At 36.4% G+C, this 22,285-nt stretch overlaps 1 protein-coding gene across 2 annotated transcripts in view; it reads right to left on the bottom strand.

The window, feature by feature from the left end:
• The window catches only part of LOC131066479 (NADP-dependent alkenal double bond reductase P2), a 32,785-nt gene extending 11,630 nt beyond the window's left edge, over nucleotides 1–21,155 (bottom strand). The window contains exon 1 of one of the 2 annotated variants that reach the window (XM_058001250.2): nucleotides 20,962–21,155. The gene's annotated coding sequence lies outside the window, so the exon portion shown is untranslated. The remainder of the gene's footprint in view (nucleotides 1–20,961) is intronic. The other variant, XM_058001251.2, reaches the window with a different exon arrangement.
• Nucleotides 21,156–22,285: the final 1,130 nt, after the last annotated feature.

Raw genomic sequence — 22,285 nt, 5'->3', positions numbered from 1 at the left:
AGGTGATGTTAAGTGTAGATTGATGGACAGTTTAGCCAAAACATAAGGAAATAGAATGGGTACATGGTTCCTCCTGTGACAGTTCAATCTAAATACACGTTTGCAGTGAACAGTAGAGTCATGACAACAAAGGAAGTTCAATATCAATCTGTACCGAATTTCATAACAAAATCCAGAAATGGAAAGGTTATCAGGAGATATACGTCTAGCAAATATTATTGATAAAAATTTAGATATCATTAAAATTGAATCAGAAATATCTTATAGATTGCAGAAGAAATAGTCAAGTTCATAAGAACTTTATCACCCTTTCAGGTTTGTAAGCCTTTATTCTTTTTGCTGTGACTAAATTATAAACTTTGAAAAATTCAAACACCAAATAAGAAATCTCAGAAGAGTGTGCAACAGCTGAAGGACTATGTTTCAAGGGTTCGTTTGATTTAAACCAATACTAAGAAAGGTTTACTTTTTCAAAGGGAAATCACACTTAAACTATCAAATTCGCCAAAATATAGAGGAGAATGGTCTGCAGTCGGTACAATGTCATGAATCTGTAACTACTGTCTTCTGCCAAATCTGAACTTATCAAATTCACCTTGCCTGAAAGCCTGCGTGAGCAAAATTTCCTGTTCTCATCTCTTGAACTACTTATGCACTTGTCTCAAAAAGATACACCATGTTTGGGTATCTTCCATCCCTCCTTACGGAATCTCAAATAAATCTTTTTGTACATGATGCATCTGCTCTTGACAAACCTCGCACTGGATAGATCTATCTAAATCCTTCAGGTATTTGTGTTAGTGTCTGAATCTGAAATTGTTTCTCAACAGAATCACCAATGCACAAACCAAGTATGAAAAGAACACCTCCATTATTCAGCCCTTTGTTTGAGCACTAGCATTCTGTTCTTGTGCACTGTTATTGTTTCTCCATTGTTGTGTATCATCACTTTGTATTATCAACTATGTTGTACCCACACTGAAAAAAAAATCATATTAACTCACATTTTAAGTTAAAACAGTAGTTACCAAGAAACTACTTTATAGAATGTGGACCACATTCCCATTTCCATACCCACAAATCTGAAAATATTAAATCTATCAATTTTTCCTGAAAGCAACACCTCCCTTAGCAAAATCCCCTGTTGTCATCTCTTAAACTTCTTATGCACTCATCTCATAAAAATCCACTAGGTCCTCTAAAGTCTTTTATTGTTTTGTTGACTTCAAAAAGGCCTTTGACTCAGTTCAAAGACACCTCTTCTCCAAAAATTTAGGAGATATCATCATTCCATATTAACACCACTTGAAGGCTTTATGAGAAAGTTATTGGGCAGTTTCATACTTCTCACAGTTTCTATGGCTTTGTAAAGAGTAGCATTGAGTTCAAGCAAATTTGCCCTCTCTCACCAATCCTTTACAGCATTTACATTGATGAGTTGGAGGAATTTCTTTAGCAGCACATTTAGATGACAGTTGTATTTTACATGAAGTGGCTATAGCTATCTTTTTTCTATGGATGTTATCCTCCTCTCACACTCTACCATGGCCTTACAACGACAACTTGATGCCCTTGCTCATGTTTGTGAACATCAACAACTTGTAACCAACCTTAGTAAACTATGGTCATGATTTTCAATATCTTCAAGCACTCTCTCTAGATTCCATTTTTCCTACAAAGGGGAACTTCTAGATATCGCATTGGCCTACACATACTTTGGGGTCCAATTTTTTAATCCATCCTTAAGCATGAAGTATGTTTCTCACTCACACCTTTGAAGGGGTATGCCTCTCTTTCTATCTTGGAATGTTTGTGTTTTCAAATACACGTCCAGGACATCCCCTCCAAGTTACTCCCTTTGATATAATCATCAAGCCTACATTTTTATAAGGTTTACAGGTTTAGGGAGCTATCTTAGGAGTTGTTGAATAGGCCCATATTGAAAGGGTCCAAACTCTCATGCTACAACACATGGTCCACGAAAAGGTCCACAACAAGAGGATGGTTCCTTAGTGCATTGCCCAAGCTAAATTTGCCACCTATTGGCACCCATATGAAAATTTGTGTACAACTAGATTGTTATTCTTAGATCAAGTCCTTGTCATGTTATTAATTTCAATTGAGTTCTTCTCTAGTCGAGTTGTAAAGATGCCCAACCATGGTCTAGGTTTTCAACTAACATCTCTTGCAGATTGCTTGAGGTTGCACTATGAAAAGTAAAAGATGAAGTTCTTGACTAATGGATGAACAAGTAGTGAGAAGAAAGTGAAGCAAATGGAAAATGATTAAGCCCAAAATTATCAAAGATTTTTAGATAGATAAGAGAATTCCTTCAACACTCCATTCAATTGAGACATCGGCATAAGGTAAAGCAAGGACAAGTCTTAGTATTGACACAATTTGAATGGCAATACCAGGAGGAAAAGGTGCCTAGGTGACAAACCTCATCCAAAACTGCACCAGGGTCAAAAAGTGGACAAAACAAGTGCAAGGTCTTCCAATACAAAAGAATTAAATGAATATTATGAGACATACAACAACTTTTCCTTGGCAATGCTAGTCTAAAACTCAGACAAAGGTGGCCAAGTGTTGCAAATGTGCACCAAGGAGGAAATATATCAAAATTAAGCAAAAGTTACACTTTAATGATGGAAATGACAGTCTAAAACTCCAATCAAAGACGCAAAGCCAATAAGAAAATGCAACCAAGCATATGAGTGAAGGAAAAAAATGAATTGCAATTTTCAAGTGGTTGTGCCATCAGAAATGGCAATTGATGAATAAAATTGAGACGATGGAATGGTGATTACATAAAAAAAAGTGCAACCAACATGTAAGGGAAAACAGTTTAACTTTTAAGTGTCACACTTTTTAGGTGGTTATGCCAGTAGAAAAGTGCAACAAAGAGGTGCTAGAGATGTTATGAAACCATGATAGGCGTGTAGGTAGAAGAAAATAAATAGAAATTGCACTTTTGAAGTGGCAAAGCCACCTCAAAAACATGACTGAAGTGGCAATTGACTTGTGAAAATGCAACAACCCAAAATATGAAGAAAAATGCACTTTTGAGTGGTCATTGCCATATAAAACTTTGCCATCACTCAAATGCAAAAGAAATAATGAAAAACTGTACAATTTTAGTGTTATTGTCAAGGAAAAAACATGACAAAGGTGGAAGAATTGTTATAAACATGTAACAAAGGTGGTGAAATATTCTAAAACTGCAACTCAAATAAACACTAGTTTAAACATCAAAATTAGCACTTTTTGAGTGGCTTTGCCATATTAAAGTTCCAACAATGAGAAAAAAGCCCATTGGTGTGAATAAGGACATTATCTACTACCTTTTAGCCCACCTAGGAGAAGTCCTTTCATACTAGTTGTAATGTCTCCTTTTTCCAAGTAATCATCCAGCAGAACCGTCTAGCCTATTTTATTCCCAGAGCTCGTGTATGCAGGTTCAAGTGTGCCCTAGGACAAAACCCCTTGGGTAAATTGGTTGTTGGAGGAAAACTCAATCAGCCTAGAGGGTGCATTCACTTTAAGAACTCACATTATGCTTTATTGATTAGTTTTGGAAGTTATTTGAGCTTCAAGAAATATATTTTTGTCGTAACTAGTATTTTCTACAGTGTTCACTGCAGTACCACTACAGTATTCGCCACCATTGTTAGCTTATTTGCAGATATCATATTGGATGAATCTGGGCAGCAATTTCTGGAATCATTTCCAGTCTATGCAAGGGTCGATTCATTTCAGCATTGAATATCATATGACATCACCATCATTGCAAATCTTAGGTCTTGTACACCACATAATATTAGGTATGTCCATTTTATAAGTTGTAGACTGAAATAATCTGTATCAGACCTGATATCTTTTGTATTCAGACCACTTATAGTGATAATAGAATCAGACTTGAGGTTGAATGATTAATATTTGTTTATACAAATCTGTTGGGTATCATTTCCATGTATTGACAAATGTTTGGTATTGAAATTCAATCAAAAACAAGCAAAACAAACATGTAGACACTCAGAAATCAGAACTCAGTCACCTTGCATGAAAAGTTTTTCGCAAAATGCCAAGCCATCAAACTGAAAATTAAGGGGCAGATTGTCGAAGGGTCCTTACACTAGTTAAGTCTCAACTTAGGCACTTTTAGCTTTTTGTCTAATTTCATGAAGTTGAGACACATGTACTCACCTATAAAGACACCTAGTTTGTGCACACTTGGCACATGCTCAAACATTTGTCACTTGAGCTTAGATGTGTAGCACATTTGGAGGGGTCATCAGAGTTTCACTCCTACCTTCTCACCTCCTCATCCTTGCCTATACATGCAAAGATTTTCATTGTTAATGAGAAAAAAGACATCTCCACTAAGTTTGGTGCCATTTTGAGGTAGTAATGCCACATGAAAAATCTGTCTTGCTTCTTAAATCAGCAACTTCATATTTTCAATACCGAGTCAAGTGTTTTGAAACAAAAATCAATGAATCATAGCCATATCTTATCACCAAGTGGCCTATGTTAAGGAGAAAGCAAACTTAATACAAGAAAGAGCCTATTTTAGACTATTGGAGTGACTTTTTTCTCTTTGCAATGGATAGAGATAGGGCTTCTTTAAAGCAGGTCTTTATTGAGATAATATTATCATTTGATCCCTAAAAGTTGCCTCTGATGAGCTCATAAATAAGTGTGCCTTGAGCACATAATCTATAAAAATACTTGATGCCAAACTTATGCTCAAAAAACTGTCAATCAAGTTTTGTATTTTTGTGAAAGTGAATGAATATTGGTGGAAGTCATGCTTATGCTACAGAATTCATTGTTCAACAAAAGTGATTGAGTAATTGTTAAATTTGTGTAATTTCCTAAAGCAAAGTGAAAGTAGATTTTTTTGAGTCAAACTTTGTATCGGCAAGATCTATCTATCCAAATTGTAGCTTTGAATGCAGTTAACTATTTCCTTAATGAAGTTATGTGGTGTTCACTTGTTTGATTCTTTCTTTTTGTGTAGTGTTGTGATGTTTTCACACATCGCCCTATTGCAAATGGGGACCCCCACTTTTCGCTTTTTAGGGTAGATGTTTTGCCTAGTTTGCTAGTTTTCGCCTTTGCTTATGAGAGGGTATCATGTCAAAATGCAAAAGGATGTTAAAATTGTTAAAATGATTCTAAGTGTCAAGTTGCCTTAGAGTTTTGATTTATTCTGGCTAAGCATTGAATTTCAATTTTTGCCTTAAAATGTGAGTGAAAATGATAAAAATGTTGCAAATTGGTGTGATTTCTGTGCGCAGGTGCTAAAAGTCCCTAAAGGAGTCGTTTTTCACTCCTAGGAGGTAAAACAAGTCAATAATGCACAAAATCCCGATGGACCCCTATTTTCCCCCACTCAAATCCAATTAAAATGTTGAAAGTCCTAATAGAAATAGAATTTTCACTGAGCGAAATGGCAAAATTTGATAAGTTTGGGACTTTACATTGTGAAATCATCACTGTTCAGATGGAAAACATTTTTCCCCCATGAAATTAAGGCATAAAACTGAGTTGTCCAGATGGGAGGCATTTTTCCTCTAATTTTTCAAGGCATAATGGACTCTATCTCGATGGGAGGTGAATTTCCACTGAGTTTCAAGTGTTTTTTGGGAAAATCCCGATGCATCTGGATTCTCCACTAAGGTTGTCCCGATGACCCATGTTTAGACTCACTAGGCTTGTATTTTATAATATTTATCCCACATTCATTGTGGAGTGGAACAAAATGAGGTAAGAATGAATAAACATGCAAGGACTTGAACAAGTTTATGTGTCCCGATGGAGGTTGGGGATAAAATGATGGAAAATGACAAGATTTTCATGTCCAAATGGGGTTCAATTTTCCCCTGGAGGATATTTTGATGGAATTTGACAAGTTTTAATGGGATTTTGAGTCCTGATAAAGGGCGAATTTCCACTAGGGGGTATTTTTACATGAAATGATCAAACTTATGTGTTTAGATGGCCATCGATTTCCCTTGGAGTGGAGTTTGAAGTGAAAATGAATTAAATGACGACAAAAAATTGTCCAAATGAGGGTCGATTTTCCCCTCAAGGCTATAATCTACGAGTTGGAATGAAATTTAAGTGAAAATATGTGTCCCAATGGGATGCGATTCTCCCAAGTGGCTAGAAGATTGAATTTAAGTGGAATTTTAAAGATAAATGTGTCCCAATGAAGATCGACTCTCCCCTACCACATATATTTAATGATCAAGCAAACGAAAATGTGCCAAGTGTTGAATCCCAATGCATATCGATTTTCCCTTGTGGTTGGTAAATGGCAAATTTTAATCCCACATTGGTTGTGTGGTGACTTTTCAAAGTAAAAACATGAATAAAGACACAGCCCAGCACCTTATATTTTATTATAAAGTGACTGAAGGCACTGAAGGAGCTGATTTGAAGTTTGCCATTGCTGGAGTAAGGGGCAATTTTATCTAAGGCATCATTTGCCTCATGGTTGAAGGTTGTTGAGCTGAAAGGAGAGGCACCAAGGCTGAATGAAGACTGAAACAACATTTCCAGCAATCATTTATTTGCAAACTTTGTTCCCAGCTCTCATTCTTGTGCCAAGACATGGTCATTCCCAGCCATCCAAGAGAAAAGTCGCATCAAAACACCAAGGATGCCATCATTGGAGGAGATTGTGAGCATTATAGGGGAGTGACATTGCTGGTCCAAGTATGAAACATCATCTCTAGCTATCATTCTCAGACCAAAGACATTGTGCCCAGCCATTATCTAAGCCAAAACGTGTTCATTTTCAGTCAATTGGGGACGAATTGCAGTGCATGTTGGTGTGGCACCATGATTGACATTGTTCCCAGCCATTGAAGTTAAGTTGCAAGGGTATCTTCAGACTTCCATCAGACCTGAAACATCATAAGGATACTGAAATTATTCATTTTCAGACCTTAGAGGGCATATTCAAACTTGGTGCTCAGAAAAGAAAATTTGAGACAACTTTCCAGCACCTAAATCAACCATTTTCAGGAGTGTCCTCAGACTTTAAACTCAGAAATCAGACCTGCAATTGCATCAAACACGTCATTTTCTGAGTTTACAAAGGTGTCTTCAAACTTATTTATTGCAATCAAACTTATCCTAAGTCTGAAAATAAGGTTTTCTAAGGACAAATTTTCTAAATTTTGATCAAATCTCTTGTATTATCTAGAATTTGTGTTACCTAATGTTGAATTTCTGATTTTCATGAGCTTACAAGTCTGAAAACTATTTGAAATTAGAACCTTAATTAATTTTGGAAAATTATTTGTGACGACTGATCCGTCCCTACAAGGATTGATTTCCCACCAAGGTTGAAACAAGGTTTATCACATGTGTTTGATTCAATGTTTGTTTTTTTGTAGGTCTGCTAACAAATGCGGATAAAGAAGATCAACACTTCAAGGATTGGAAGAGGAAATTAGGAGCTACATCAAGGGATTTCAAAGTCAAAGAACGTTAAGGAGGAAATACTTCAAGGAATTCCCTAACACAAGGATGAAATGCAAAATATCACAAGGAATTCCAAACATCATGAAGAATGTTCAAGGCAAATTGATTGTCTACAAGGCAAGCTAAGGTGGCTTCCTAGTCACCATTCGTCCAATCAAAGGGTACCAAGTCAACATTCATTAAAGGAGGGAATAGGTGACACGTGACGCTACATCAAATATTATTTATCTTACCTACCCTCATCTCTCATTGGCCAATGTAATGGTGGTTGTAACAAACCCTAATTAAGATTTCTATCTTTCGATCTTGGCCATTGATATTGAATCGATCTGTGCCATTCATTGTAATGAGACTTCTATAAAGGGCTTAGTGCTCTCATTTGTAAGGTTAATAGTTAGCAGTAGAAGAGTAGTTGCTAAGGCAATTAGGAATTAGAAGTTTGAGTAGGAGTAGAGTAGGAGAAGAAGAAATTGTTGCTAAGACTTGTAATTGAACATACTCTTTTCATTGAAGATATGGTGAAATGTGTTGTTTCAACAAGTTGCATGGTTTCCAATTCTCATTTGCTTTCATGTTGATTAGATGAATGAAAGGAATTGTGAATGATTAATGGTGAAATTCGTTTATCCATACCACTAGCTTCTTGTTGATTGTAAGTTTGCCTTGTGTGGTCAACTAGAATTGGAATTGAACTTAACTTCAATTATTGTTCATCCATTGGTATGCATTGCCGTGATGGTATTGATGTTGATGGTAGTAATTTGTGTTGTTATAGCGGCGTGAGATATTTTTCTCTCAATTTAAATTAATAAAGCAATGATGAAAGGAAGCGATTGTGATTAAATTTGTTGAGACATGGAACAGCTGGTCCATGTCTCAACAAAATTTAATAGGCATTGATTAAGGAGAAACTAAAGTTGGACAAACACATGCATATGTTGGCTGACTTTGTGTTAGTTATGGTGCTCATTTTTGGTACATTATAAAATAAAATAAGTATCCTTAAGAGGCCGACCACTTTTGTAGAGACACCTCACTTGGGACATGTCATCCCCTTTGGAAGAGTTCGCCTCTCTTTGGAAGAGGTGTGAAGAAGATTCAAATAGATGGTGGTTTGGGAGTCAAAATGATAATAATTAATTCATTCCTTTTAAGCAGAAGTTTGCACTCCAGCAGAAGATTCGCTTTCTAGAACAGCAGATTCGCCTCAAGGATAAGAGTCATTATTGTGCATATTCAAGGAAATCGCACTATCCTAAGTGCAGATCTATATATTTTATCCGCCCTTGAGAAGGGCCTGATTGTAAGCAGATTTTTTGCTCTTATTCATACTAGATATAAGAGATTTATTTGCTGAGTTTTTCTCCCTCGAGTAGGAGGGTTTTCTTAGGGTAAAAATATTGTGATCATTGTTCATTGTTCATTGTGTTGCATTTTTTGATTGCTTACATTTCTGATCCTAAAACTAACATGGTATCAGAGCCAGGTTTAAGAAAAGATCTGATCAGACTTGTTTTAAGCAGTCAAGTAAACCTTTTCATCTAGAGCAGATCTTGAAGGCAAAAGTATTGCAGATTTAAGGTTGCAAATTATTTCAGACTTAAGGGCAGATCTTTGAAGGAGAATCTGTGCGGAAAAAGAAGATGGTGAATGGTGTCAAGGTAGAAGATAGGCTTGATGGAGCCTCAAACTTCAACTCTTGGAAACCCAGGGTACTCATTGTGTTAGAGGAGAATGATCTTGATTTCGTGGAAAGTGATATGCCTTAGCCTTCCAATGATATTGAGAAAATCCATTGGAAGAAAAATGGCACAAAGGCTAGAAAGATCATGATAGACTCTATGATGAATCAACTAGTACTGATCATCTCTAAGTTGAAGTCAGCTAAAGAAATGTTTGATACTCTAAAAGGCATGTATGAGATCAACAACACCAGCAGAGCCCTTGCTTTGAGACAACAACTTCAGCATGTAAAAATGGATAAAGAAGATTCAATCATCTCATTCTTTATGAAGATTATTGATTTGAGAGATCAATTGAGTGCTATTGGGGACATAATTGCAAACAGAGATCTTGTTATGTTGGCACTAAATGCTCTTCCCCAATCTTGGGAGCCCTTCATCCAAAGCATCAGTGGGAGATCTAAGTTGCCCAAGTTTGATCATCTTTGAGTTGATTGTATTCAAGAAGAGTCCACATTGGCAGCAAGAGGAATTGGGCTAAACCATCATGATGTAGAAAATCAAGTTCTTGCTAACATACTTCTAGAGAAAGAGGCAAAAGAAGAAAAAGGAACAGAGACAGAGAATCAGATTCTGCCCCAGATCCAAAGAAGAAGAAGGATTTCTCTCACATTCAGTGTTTCAGGTGTGACAAGTATGGTCACTTTTCTCAAGATTGCAAATTAAGACCTACACAAATTCTACTGCGGAAATTGTCATGGGGACATCTCAGAAGGAGCCAAGCTCTAAAGTTGATTCAGAAGGTTTCTTATTCTAAAGTCGATCAGTTTCTTCGAAGAGGAGGAATTAACATTCAGAGGGAGTCTGACAAACCAACAGAGGCAACTTTGGACGAGAAGGTTGATACTAGTACTTGAAACCCTTGCTGAGAGGGAGGCTTAGCATCAGTAATTTGTGTTATCTGTTATTAATGCATCTTTCTTTGAGATGGAGAAATTTGAGGTGAAAGCCCTTGTTAATGCATCTTTCTTTGAGGCGGAGAAATTTGAGGTGAAATCCCTTGTTAATGCATCTTTCTCTGAGACGGAGAAATTTGAGGTGAAAGCCCTTGTTAATGCATCTTTCTCTGAGATAGAGAAATTTGAGGTGAAATCCTTTGTCCGTCTCTGAGACGAAGATGTGGTTCTTTCCACCCTCTGGGAGTAGCCATGGTGGATGTCATGTTGAGTGACTCCATGACAACATCACGTTGAGAGAATCCATGATGATTCTCGTGTACTTGTGTTTATCCACCCTCTGGGAGTAGCCATGGTGGACGTCATGTTGGGAGACTCCATGACAACATCACGTTGAGTGACTCCGTGATGGGCACTTGTGCACTTGTATCCTTCCACACATGGGAGTAGCCATGGTGGACATCACATTGAGTGACTTCGTGATGAACTCTTTTCCACAAATGGGAGTAGCCATTGTGGATGTCATGATTGAGAGACTTCATGACAACATCACGTTGAGAGACTTCGTGATGAAATCTTGTACATCTCTAAGACTGAGATGCGATTTTTTTCACCTTTGGGTGTAGCCATTGTGGACGTCATGTCAAGAGACTCCATGACAAGGATTACTGGAAAAAATACCTCCCTAGCAAAGAGGGAGTGTTGTTGTTATAGCGGCATGAGATATTTTTCTCTCAATTTAAATTAAAAAAACAATGATGAAAGGAAGCGATTGTGATTAAATTTAATAGGCATTGATTAAGGAGAAACTAAAGTTAGACAGACACATGCATATGTTAGCCGACTCTGTGTTCGTTATGGCGCCCATTTGTAGTACGTTATAAAATAAAATAAGTATCCTTAAGAGGCCGACCCCTTTGGTAGAGACGCCTCACTTGGGACAAGTCATCCCCTTTGGAAGAGTTCACCTCTCTTTGGAAGAGGTGCGAAGAAGATACAAATAGATGGTGGTTTGGGAGTCAAAACGATAATAATTAATTCATTCCTTTTAAGCAGAAGTTCACACTCCAGCAGCAGATTCGCTTTCTAGAACAGAAGATTCGCCTCAAGGATAAGAGTCGTTATTGTTCATATTCAAGGAAATCGCACTATCCTAAGTGCAGATCTATATATTTTATTCACCCTTGAGAAGGGCCTGATTGTAAGCAAATTTTCTGCTCTTATTCATACTAGATATAAGAGATTTATTTGCTGAGTTTTTCTCCCTCGAGTAGGAGGGTTTTCTCAGGGTAAAAATAATGTTTTCATTGTTCATTGTGTTGCATTTTCTGATTGCTTACATTTCTAATCCTAAAACTAACAATTTGAACATCTATGAGTTTACCTTAGAAGATTGCACTAGCCTTGTGGAGTTGTTCATTAATGGCAAAGAGAGCTTAGTTGAGTTTTACCCAATCATTCATTGTCCCTTACATTCCTAGGAGTAGACTAGTCTTCCTAAACCCTTTCCCTTTTGTCCTTTTTTCCAATTCAAGTTAGCTTAGGAGAGAAGAGAAACCATCACAAGGCTGTAGTATCAGATGATCAAGTTCCAACATTATTCAAACATCCAAGTATTCAATGTAAGTCCCCTTGTGATTTCAGCATCATCACATCAAACCATTGAGCTTATCCACAAGTCAAGACCTGACATTTCAGAACCTTGGAGTTGTCTCATTTGATTGCAAAGCATAGCATTTGAGAGATTTTGTTCAAGAGAGGATAAGATACCTTGGTATTTTATTATGTGTTCGATTGTGCATAAAAACACATCAACATGTAGATTAACCTATAGTCAACTTTCATCTATTTTTGTCCTTCAAATCTTTGTTTATATATTCATTTTTTCTTTCTTGTTCATGACTCTATCGCCCAATGGAGTAAGCAACAACCCTTATTGGTTTAATATTACACACTTCCATTTAAAAACATCTCTATTCTAGTTAGTTGTAGGAGTAGATAAGGTTTTATACATGTTCATGATTTTGTATTATAAGCAAAGGATAAATCTTACGCAAACCCAAATTATTAAGCCACCAAAGAATTATGTACGCTATGTCTACACCTTGCCAATTTGTATATAATGACAATTAAAACTTCTTTAAGGGACTGTAATGATGTGTGTATTTGTAGGTGCATGTGCAAGGTGTGTTATCAAATATAAAAGAAGTCTAAAGTAGCTAGTTGATCTTGATCTAGTGACAATTATAGGGGTCAAGTGTACATTTGGGTATAGCCATAAATTTGCTACAATCATGTTATGTTTTAACAGCTTTGAAATCCTCCTAAGGATACCTCTAGGAACACCTTCTTATTGACGTGTTTTTTATGACAGCGTCAAACACAGAATAAAGTTGCCTAATGGTCACTTCATTCTCTCTTGATCAAAGTACGATTGCATGCTAAGATTGCAAGAAGTTCAAACAATCGACTCCAAGGTTCCTTTATGCTATGGACGTGACTCAGTTGGCTGATGTGATTGCTAGTAATCCAAGGGGCCTTACGTTTGTATCATTCCTTCACCTCTTTGCTGTGGCTGGAACTCCATCATCGGATATGGCCATTCTGCGATACTGCTGCTTCGAATGGACTAAATTGAACTAAAAGTAAAAGGGAAAGGGTTTAGAAGGATCTAAATCTACTCCTAAGGGCAGTGATAACAATGAATAGTGCTTTGGTGGACAAATTCCAAATAAACCAAGCTCTGCTTCGCCAAGATCAACTACAGCTCCGCAAGAACCGGTGCAATCTTCTGGGGATGGTGGAGGATTTTCAAATCGAGAAAGTACATTTGAATACCCAAAAACAGCGCAATCCAAACGACTATCCACAATCAAACTCAGCACAAATTTAAGGGGCTTGGACTAACTTTACACTACAACTTACAATCAGCAAGATGCAAAAAGTATGAACCATGGAAATTCATCAAACACCATTACATTCTCCATTGAAATCAAAGCACTTTACTATTTCTAATATAATTGAGGAACGTGAAACCATGCAAGCTTTGAAAAAATAATTTAAGTGGACACCATCAGAGAACAATGTTTCACTGTTATTATCTCAAAACTTATCGCAACAATTTCATACAAAGCTCCCTCCTGTTCAAATGAGGGGGGTCACCCCTTTATATAGGCCTCAGGCCATGATTACATGCAAACCCTAATTAGGGTTTTCTCTAAAAGATTCTCCACTCAAGATGCAACAAGGTGGGAATCTCCAATTAATAACCCATCATGCCCATACACAATTAATTCAAAAGTACCCAAAATAGCATCCATTGCGCATTAAATGCACCACCTCCTTCAAATTCGCCCAACACGCGTTGAATATTCATCCATGCAAAAATCACCCCATTATGTCATAAATGATCCATCATTGCCACATGCGGCAGCTGCATGCAAAAGGAATCTACCATAAGTTCAACATGCAATGACTGGGTCGCCATTTGGTCAAATATTCCGGTAATGAATGCACCACTCTACTGCCACGTGTTCAATAGATCCTCGCCATGCAAGTGGACCCCGCCATCATATATCCACTCCTGCATATCTGGAATTGTTGGAGAGGGTAAATTCGATTCAGGAAGAATTTTCTTGAAGTCTCCTCAACTTTCCTTGCTTGAAGAAGGCTTTCCATCAATTTTCACCATCTCCTATTTTTTAGGAAAATTTCCAAATTAGGGTTTCAAGTCTAGGAGGGAGAGAATTCTCCTACGAATCCAAATCTATAAAAAGTTTTTAAATTTGGATGTGATTTGATGCCCGGGAATGGACTTTTAAAAACTTTTCCTGGGGGAAATTTCTTGTTTAGTTCATCCCTGATTCCTTCCTTGCCTTAGAAATTTTATCTTCAATTCATCCTTGGATGTGATTTCTTGTTGTGGAGGAATTCTCCTTTGGAAAGAAGTTTGTTCCTTACCCTGAGGAAGGAAATTCTTCATACCTTAGCCAATTTTCATGATTTCCAAAAACTATGTCTAGAAGGAAGAAATTTCGAACACTTAGTCAATTTTTCACCTTTCCTAGAATTTCTTCTTCTCGGGTGCAATTCTTCCCCGATGAAGGAATTCATCTCTTTGTGCACTATCCATGCGAAGATCATTTTAGTGCACTCTTGTGTTCCTAGGCGGCATTTTACACTTGGTGGGGAATTCTTTCAATTCCATGGATTCCTTGCATCCCTCTATCTGGCTCTCCTTCTCTCACTTGGGCGCTAAAATGCCTTGGTCAAGGACTCTTGCAATTTGCCTGTTTCTCCATGCACTCTTCATTCTAGCGCCCTCCACAAGGCTAGGGCGGAAATTCCTCCTGAGGAAGGAATTCATTGTTTTGTGAATTGTCCATGTCTTCTTTTCAACATCCCTATTTTTTAGGGATCCTCCTAAAATTTAGGAGTCAGGTTCATTGGATGGAGAATTTCACCCTGATTCCGAATCTATAAAATTTTCCACACTCCGTCGAGATTCGGTGTCTAAAAATAACAAATTCAAAAATTTGCCCGAGGGGAATTTTGCTTTTTATTCCTCCTTGACTCCTTGGATTCCATGCCTTAGGCAAAATTTCAACTTTTAGCTTGGGCGTTGAATTCACTGCGCCTTTGAATTTTTTCATTTTTTACATATTCCATGGGTATACCATTTTGGTGCCCAATTGCGTCCATGGGCGGAATTTTCACTATGCCATGGGTTCATGGATTTTTCCATCTATCCTTGCCTGACCCATTTTGGTGCCCAACTGCATACTTGGGTGGAATTTTCACTCTATGGAGGATTCATGAAATTTATCCATCTATCCTTTCCTGACCCATTTTGGTGCCGAACTGCATACTTGGGCAGAATTTTCACTATGCCATGGATTCATGGAATTTTCCATCTGTCCTTCCCTGACCCATTTTGGCGCCCAACTGCATCCTTGGGCGGAATTTTCACTCTGCAAAGGATTCATGGAATTTTCCACTTATCCTTGCCTCTTCCATTTTGGCGCCCAACTGCATCCTTGGGCGGAATTTTCACTCTGCCATGGATTCATGGAATTTTCCACTTGTCCTTGCCTTCCTCAGTTTGGCACCCAATCATTCCCTTGGGCAGAATTCTTCATGCATGGAGGATTTTGATGCTTTTCACAAGTTCCAGGCTCTTCATCAGGATATATATATGAAATATAACATTTAAATATGTCTTTTTCCTTTCTTATACTTTAAGTTATATTTCATATATATTGTTAGGATGTTTGAGAGTGGTTTCAGGTCCATAGGAATCATAATGCAAATTTTGGATTTTGGAAGATTTTTCAAGTTTTCAGACTTAGTCAAATTTTAGGCCATTTTCAGATCAGGATGACATTGGTGGATTGATGTGAATTTCTGGACTTGGATGATTTTGCATGCTTTCCTCTTCTGGAATAGGAGTTCCAAACTTAACCATTTTTTGATCCAACTTGTCTACCTTCTGACTCTTCCAGATTTAGAAATGCTCTTCAGGAACGTTCAGTCTTCAACATCTTCAAAGATATTCAACTTTCAGTGTTTTCTTATGAAGAACCTGCCAAAAATAGATTTTTCCAAATAGTAAGTGTTTCAAAATGTCAAGGTTTGGGCAAAATAGGTCAGAAAAGCACTTACTAAAAATAGAAACTTACTAAAAATAGTAAGTTTGATTTTTGGTAAAATTAGACCAATCCGGGACTCAGTAAAATCCCTAAAAAATAGGAACTTTCTAAAAATAGAAAGTTGCTCCGTTCTGGCTCAAATTTTACTGGGAGGTTCCTTGAGGGGTCCTGATTCCAATCGTATGTTCAGTTTTCCCAAAACCCTAACAGAAACCCCTAAAATCTAGGACAGAAGGCAAAAACCCTAAAATTCACAAAACGAGGCCTAGACTTCACCAAACTCACTCAAACGAAAAGCAGATTAAACCCAAATGACCCTTGAACACCTGCAAAGCAGAGAGACTGACAAGACTACTGCGAAAAGACCCAAAAAAATGCAAGCCAAAAGACCAGGAGGGCCTAAAAAGTAGGGGGTCCCCATTTGCAATGGGGCGATGTGTGAAAACGTCACAACACTTCTGAGTTTAAGTTGAGCTCAAAGTGTAGGAGAGATTGTCCACTCTCAAAGTAGGCCCTTAATCATCCTCAATCTATTGATGAGCCTCTTTTTCACCTTCTTGAAGACACCCCCTAGCCCTAAAGGTGTAACAACAATTACAGGATTGTGGACCTAATAGGTTTGTTGATAACCAATGAATGTTTGGCACTTAGTTCCTCACTGATACACGGGGGTTCTATTAAAGACTCAAAAAGCAATTCATTGTTTCCTAAACTAAAACCCTAATCTCACAAACAAGAAACTATTCTTCATCTATTGTGATTCTTCACTAACATCATCAACCTCTAGTAGCTATGTCTTTATGTCCTCAACAGATATCAACTAGGATTTTTCCTCATTGACTAAACTTCATTGGAGCACACATCCATGTATTGTGTTTCAAGCTTTCTAAAAACTATCTTTCTCCTTTATTGGTGCATTTTGATGTGCTAGTCGTTCACCTTTTCGTGGCATGGAATTGAGAATGAGACTTCGCCAAGCACTTTGTCATATTCTATTTGCACATCATAGACTATTTATGCTTTCTTTGTTTGGTGCTATTGTATGATGATAGCAAGTTCAGCATTGAAACTTCAAATCTACTCTTCATATAGGCACATTAAACCTATTGGGATACAATCTTTATATTTTGAAGATCCTTAATAATGCATCCATTATTAAACTCCTTTCTCTGTAGTGACAAATGACATTTAAAGCTTCTTCAATGATCCCTTTAAAGATATAGGAAAAGGCAACAAAGATAACACCCACACACAAGATGATGTAAACAAGATTAGGTTTAAAACATGACTTGCACTTTGGAAATCAACAAAGTTTTCAGCTGAAACTTGATACAATACAAAAAAAAAAACTCATCCTCCATGGCAATACTTAAAAAGTTATAGCCAACAATATTCTGAAGGAGAGTATTTCATGCCCATCCACTTCTTCCAAGAGGGAATCTGTGAAAGGATTGAAAATGAGTCTTTAATTGTCACCACATTCATGCTCCAAAAGTCAATGCAGATTCACATTGGTTGCCCTTCCTCCTTTGAGGTAATAACAGTGGGTAATACCAATTCAAGGGTGCTTACCTTAAGATTGCGCCTATTTTTGACATCTTTTTCCATGTTAAATAAAGGTTTTCATGGGCACTTTTAGCAATATTTTTTATTTTTGTGGTGATTGACCCATGTATTTTTTAGTCTAATATTTGTTAGTAGGGGAAGAAACAGTGAATGTGATTCACATTTTTGGGCTTTTCACCTTCTAACTTCTTTCTCCCTTGGCAAAGATTTTGGAGCATATTATGCTTATATGTCTCCCTTGTCTCACAATTCGTACAAATTTGAGATTAACTATGAAACCAGTAATGGACAATACCAAAAGAAATGGGAGAAAAGAATACAACTATTTGAACTTTAGGAGAGGGTAAGATAAAATAGCACTTTCTACCCTCTTTGGACATGCAAGACTTGAAAAATAGGGGAGTTTCTTATTAGAATCTACATTGCCAGTTTGGGTTTGATGGTTTGCTGATTTATTTTTTTCCCAAATTCACTATGGCTGGGTTAAGCCATCTATGTATAGATAGATAGATACACACACACACACTATTACCAATTCAATTCCCTATAGCCCTAGACTCAGATATGATTGAGCTTGGATTCAAATTTGCATTCGGCTTGTCATGGATTCAGACAAGGTGCTACATTTACAGGTTGGATTCATGCGGGTACATTTCCAGGCAAATCCAGGCTGCAAATGCAGAACCCAGAACATTCCCACAAAGAATCCATGGGTTTTTGTCATAGCAAAGATAGTAACTGCGGTTTCCATTTCAGGATGCCTTTTTCCCTTCATGTATTCCAGACTGTGTTAACAGTTTCCCCTACAGCCCTGGATTCAGATACGACTCATTTTGGATTTAGATTCTGTTAACTGTGGGTTCGGACAGGGTTCTGCATTTGTAGGACAGATTGGTCCAGGTATGTCCATGAATTCAGGTTGCAAATAGAAAACCATGAACATTCCTGCAAAGAATCCATGGATATTTCTATACTAAAGATAGTAATTGCGTTTTCCATATCAGGGTATCTTTTCCATACAATTATTCCTAATTGATAAATACATGAGCTGTCATAGAACTGATGAGTATGACTAAAAATGGCAATGTGTCCCTGCTTTTGGGTTCTTCTTAGTCTCTATCTGAGCAAGCTACAGACTCAGTAACTGCATCTAATTTTCTTGGGTGTATAAATTATAAGGATGGCAGGCATTTTGTTTCAAACTTCTTTATCTCTTTCTGTGAATTAGAATGGACCTTCAATCTTTGAAATGGTGGAACTTATTGAAATTCATTCCAAGTCCTATACCTCATGAACTAGAGTTAGACAACAATCCTCATAACCTGCAGATCCACTGTTTCTTCCTAATAATTATTACTGCATTCTAATTCTTCTCAAAACCTTAGTTGTTAGTCTTTAATGTTTAATGTATATAAATTTTTTAATTCTTCGATTCTGAGCTTTCTTTCTGCCATTTCTGCCAGTGGTTGAAGACTTTGCATTCTGCATAAGATATATTTGTGTGGTTGTTTTATTTATTATATGCAGGTTATGTGATTATCTGAAATAAATTCCTGTTTTTTTTGGCTAAAATATGCATATTAAAGTTTGAAATCTCAGACTCGGCAGCCCAAAATAGGCCTCGGACTCGGGACTCGGCTAGGACTCGGAAAAGAAGAAAACCGTAGTTTTACAAAAAACAAAAAGAAATTAATACATTTAGAGAACATAAGAGCCATAATTCAAACATTACACATGTCATATGATCTTCAAACACTCAATATTTGAAATTTCATCGTTCATGAATCATAATCAATGATCATACTCGTAGTTTCAACTTTCAACTTTCAAACTTTCAAATCTATAACATAATAACAGCATCATAAGTTTATAAATGTTTACATATAAGTCAATGTCAAAATAAATATTTTGATCTCCTAAGCTCATCTCCTCTTCTTCTTCAAACCCCACTTCACAATTCAGACCTGTTTTGCACACCAAGGAGCAGAAAGAAATGAAAAAAATCATTAACTTTATGTTTTTTATCTTGCTGGGCATTTTTACTCTATCGCGAGAGTCCTAGCTTGGGACTCGCAAGTGCCAACCTAGGACTTGCATGAGTCACGCACTAAAACTCGAGAGCCCTGGGAAGAGACTCGCCAGGACGGGGCTTGCGAGTCCACAGTGAGTCAACTCAGTGCACCGTTAGACTCGTGAGTCCCATGAGTCCTGGCAAGTCCCAGCCGAGTTTTCCATCTTTGATGCATATATTTATTACTTCTATATTTTTTTGTAACAAGTACCAAACCCCTAAAAAAAATTGCTGTACCAGTGTACCTAAACCAGTAATTTAGTGTATATATATATTTATAACTATAATTTGCAGTAAGATGTACAAAATTAAATACAAAACTAAGAACACAAATGATAATTGATAATTTAACATCAATTGCCCAATGTTAAAGATAAATCAAAATGGTTTAACTTTATATTAGTGCAACTACACATAGAAAGTCACTTTTCAAGCTTAGTTAATGAGGATTTTTATTTTTTTAACCTTAAATTCAAAAAACATTATTGGGGGTCTGGTTTTCCAAGCGCCTTGCAGATTCAGCTCAACTATGTCTCAGCATACCTAGGCCAAATCACCTGGACTGGGGCAGGATCCTGATCAAACCAGGACTAGGATCAATACCCAGTTTGAACCACTCTCGATTCAACCAGGGTTCTAACTTCTAAGTGAACCCAATATCTTAGAATTAATAATAGAAAACCCATCCTGCAAAGGTACTTATAAAACTACAGATTTGACTTTTGATTTGCTCTGTGCACTCAAATGTTACATCGGATCGAAAATTTAAAAAATTCGTGATCTCATGGACTATTCTGATCTTGTGGAAACTATTGAGAACTATTGTATTTCATTGATTTAGATTGACGGATGGTAATACTGGCCAAACCACTTGTATTTTTGTTAGTCCTAGTGAGGTAGTTTTGTTGATAGCCCTGTGGGCAGACAAATATAATGAGTATATAGACAAAACAATTAACATATGCTGGTAAGAGTCTAGGATTGTGCCTGGCATATTTTTTAAGTTAGTTGTGTAGCTGAAGGAACACAAGCACAAGCATTGACAGTCATTTTTACCAAAAGGACAACCATAGTCTTGTACTCTGGCTATAAGTGGATAGACAAGGTTCTGTTTGCTTTCAAGCTTGATCGTGAGTCTGAAACTCAGCAGCGTGAAATATGAACAAGATCTAAGGTAAATGGAAGTAATCCTCTTGTGGGATTTCACTTCATATGTGAAACTGGTGTCTTCTTTAAGGTGTGCCATCTTTGAACAACAACAACAACAAGCAGCATCTCCTCCATCCCTAAAAATAAAATTAAAAATCTCTATCCCAGTCTTTCAGAGATTGCAGAATTTATTTATTTTTTAAGTCTGAACAGCTCAATCCATGTGAAGTGACATGGATTAGTATCTAGCTCAGAAGTAATTCAAGCAAACATGCATTTAATTTAATAAACGAATGTGAAATTCAAAAACGTGTAGACGCTTGGTTAAAACAGAATGAAAATTAGTTGCTGAAAGTATCTTAAAGAAAAATAAATGCAACTCAACTTACAGTTGTGTTTGCTTGTGGCCTCTGAATTATGGTAAAGGCATTACCTGTGTACAGACTATTTAGAGCACACAAGGCATAAAATAAAATACGTTTTTTGTCTGTATTGAGCAGCATATTTCAACAATTTGATTGGCATCACCACCTGCAGGCCGAAATTGTCCCACCTAAATTCATTCGACGATGTTTCAGTTTGTTTTTTTTGACTTCTGGTTGATTGTTTGAGAATAAGATAAATATAATGTATATTATTATTTTTTTAATAGAATCTTAATCTTAAGTTTAGATGAGAAAAAGGCTAAAATCAATAATATCAATTTTTAAGTTTTTAAATCTAAATTAATTATGGATAAGGTTTAAAAAAACTAATATATCAAGAATAATAAATCTAAAATTTGATAGATCACAATCATTCTCATTCAATTGGTAAGTATTAAGTAGGGAAATTGATTATCATATCTTTACATAAGAAATATATTAATCATAGATAAAATAAAAGTCCAAACTCCAATTAGTGTAAGTTCCATTCATTAGAGAGAAAGTTGAGTTTATCATATCAGTCATTTATCTTCTTCCTTAATTGAAATTTTACTTTTCAACTTTTCTTTTTATCTTTCATGTTTTTTTTCAAAGCTCTTTTTCCTTTTATGAATTTTTGTTAGCAAAATAAAAATAATAGAGGCCAAATATTTCATCATTTCCTTGCTCATATTCAAAATACCTTTTGCATTTTGTTCTTCGAATAATATTGTTCTCGAACTTTTCAACTCTATCCTTCCAATTTTTCACTTTATTGTTTACATTCTTCTCTTTATCGATGTGACCCTTTTTCCGTCCAAGCAATGTGATCATCATTTCCCTATTCCATGTTTATTTAATCATCCATTCCTAAAGAAACTAGACTTCATCCTAGTAAGAGTCTTCATTTCTTGGAGAAAGAGGATCAACTTCAAAGACAAGAAAAATTGAGTCATCGTATGAACTATCCTCGTCATCATTTTCTTATATCATTCTACAAATGTTTCGAATGATTCAAGTATCTCCATAATTTTTTATTTGATCCAATTGATTAATGCATATCAAATACTTCAAAAACAATCACAATACCTCACTTCCTAAATACTAATATCTTTTGTAGACACTCCTTGAATACTAGTATTTTTTTAAAATTCCTTTTTACATTTATTATTTGAGGAGTCCAACATTTTCACAGTAGCATGTCTAAAGTAACATGTTTAACAGGCTTCTTTTGATCTTGTCCTCTTTTATTTCATTTTTTTTATTTTTACCATTTTTAAATTCAATATTTTACCCTATATCTTTTGGT

Source organism: Cryptomeria japonica, chromosome 11 (genome assembly GCF_030272615.1).
Source record: "Cryptomeria japonica chromosome 11, Sugi_1.0, whole genome shotgun sequence".
NCBI lineage: Eukaryota > Viridiplantae > Streptophyta > Pinopsida > Cupressales > Cupressaceae > Cryptomeria > Cryptomeria japonica.
Note: the sequence above shows the minus strand (reverse complement) of the source record. Positions and strands in the feature narration are given on the sequence as shown.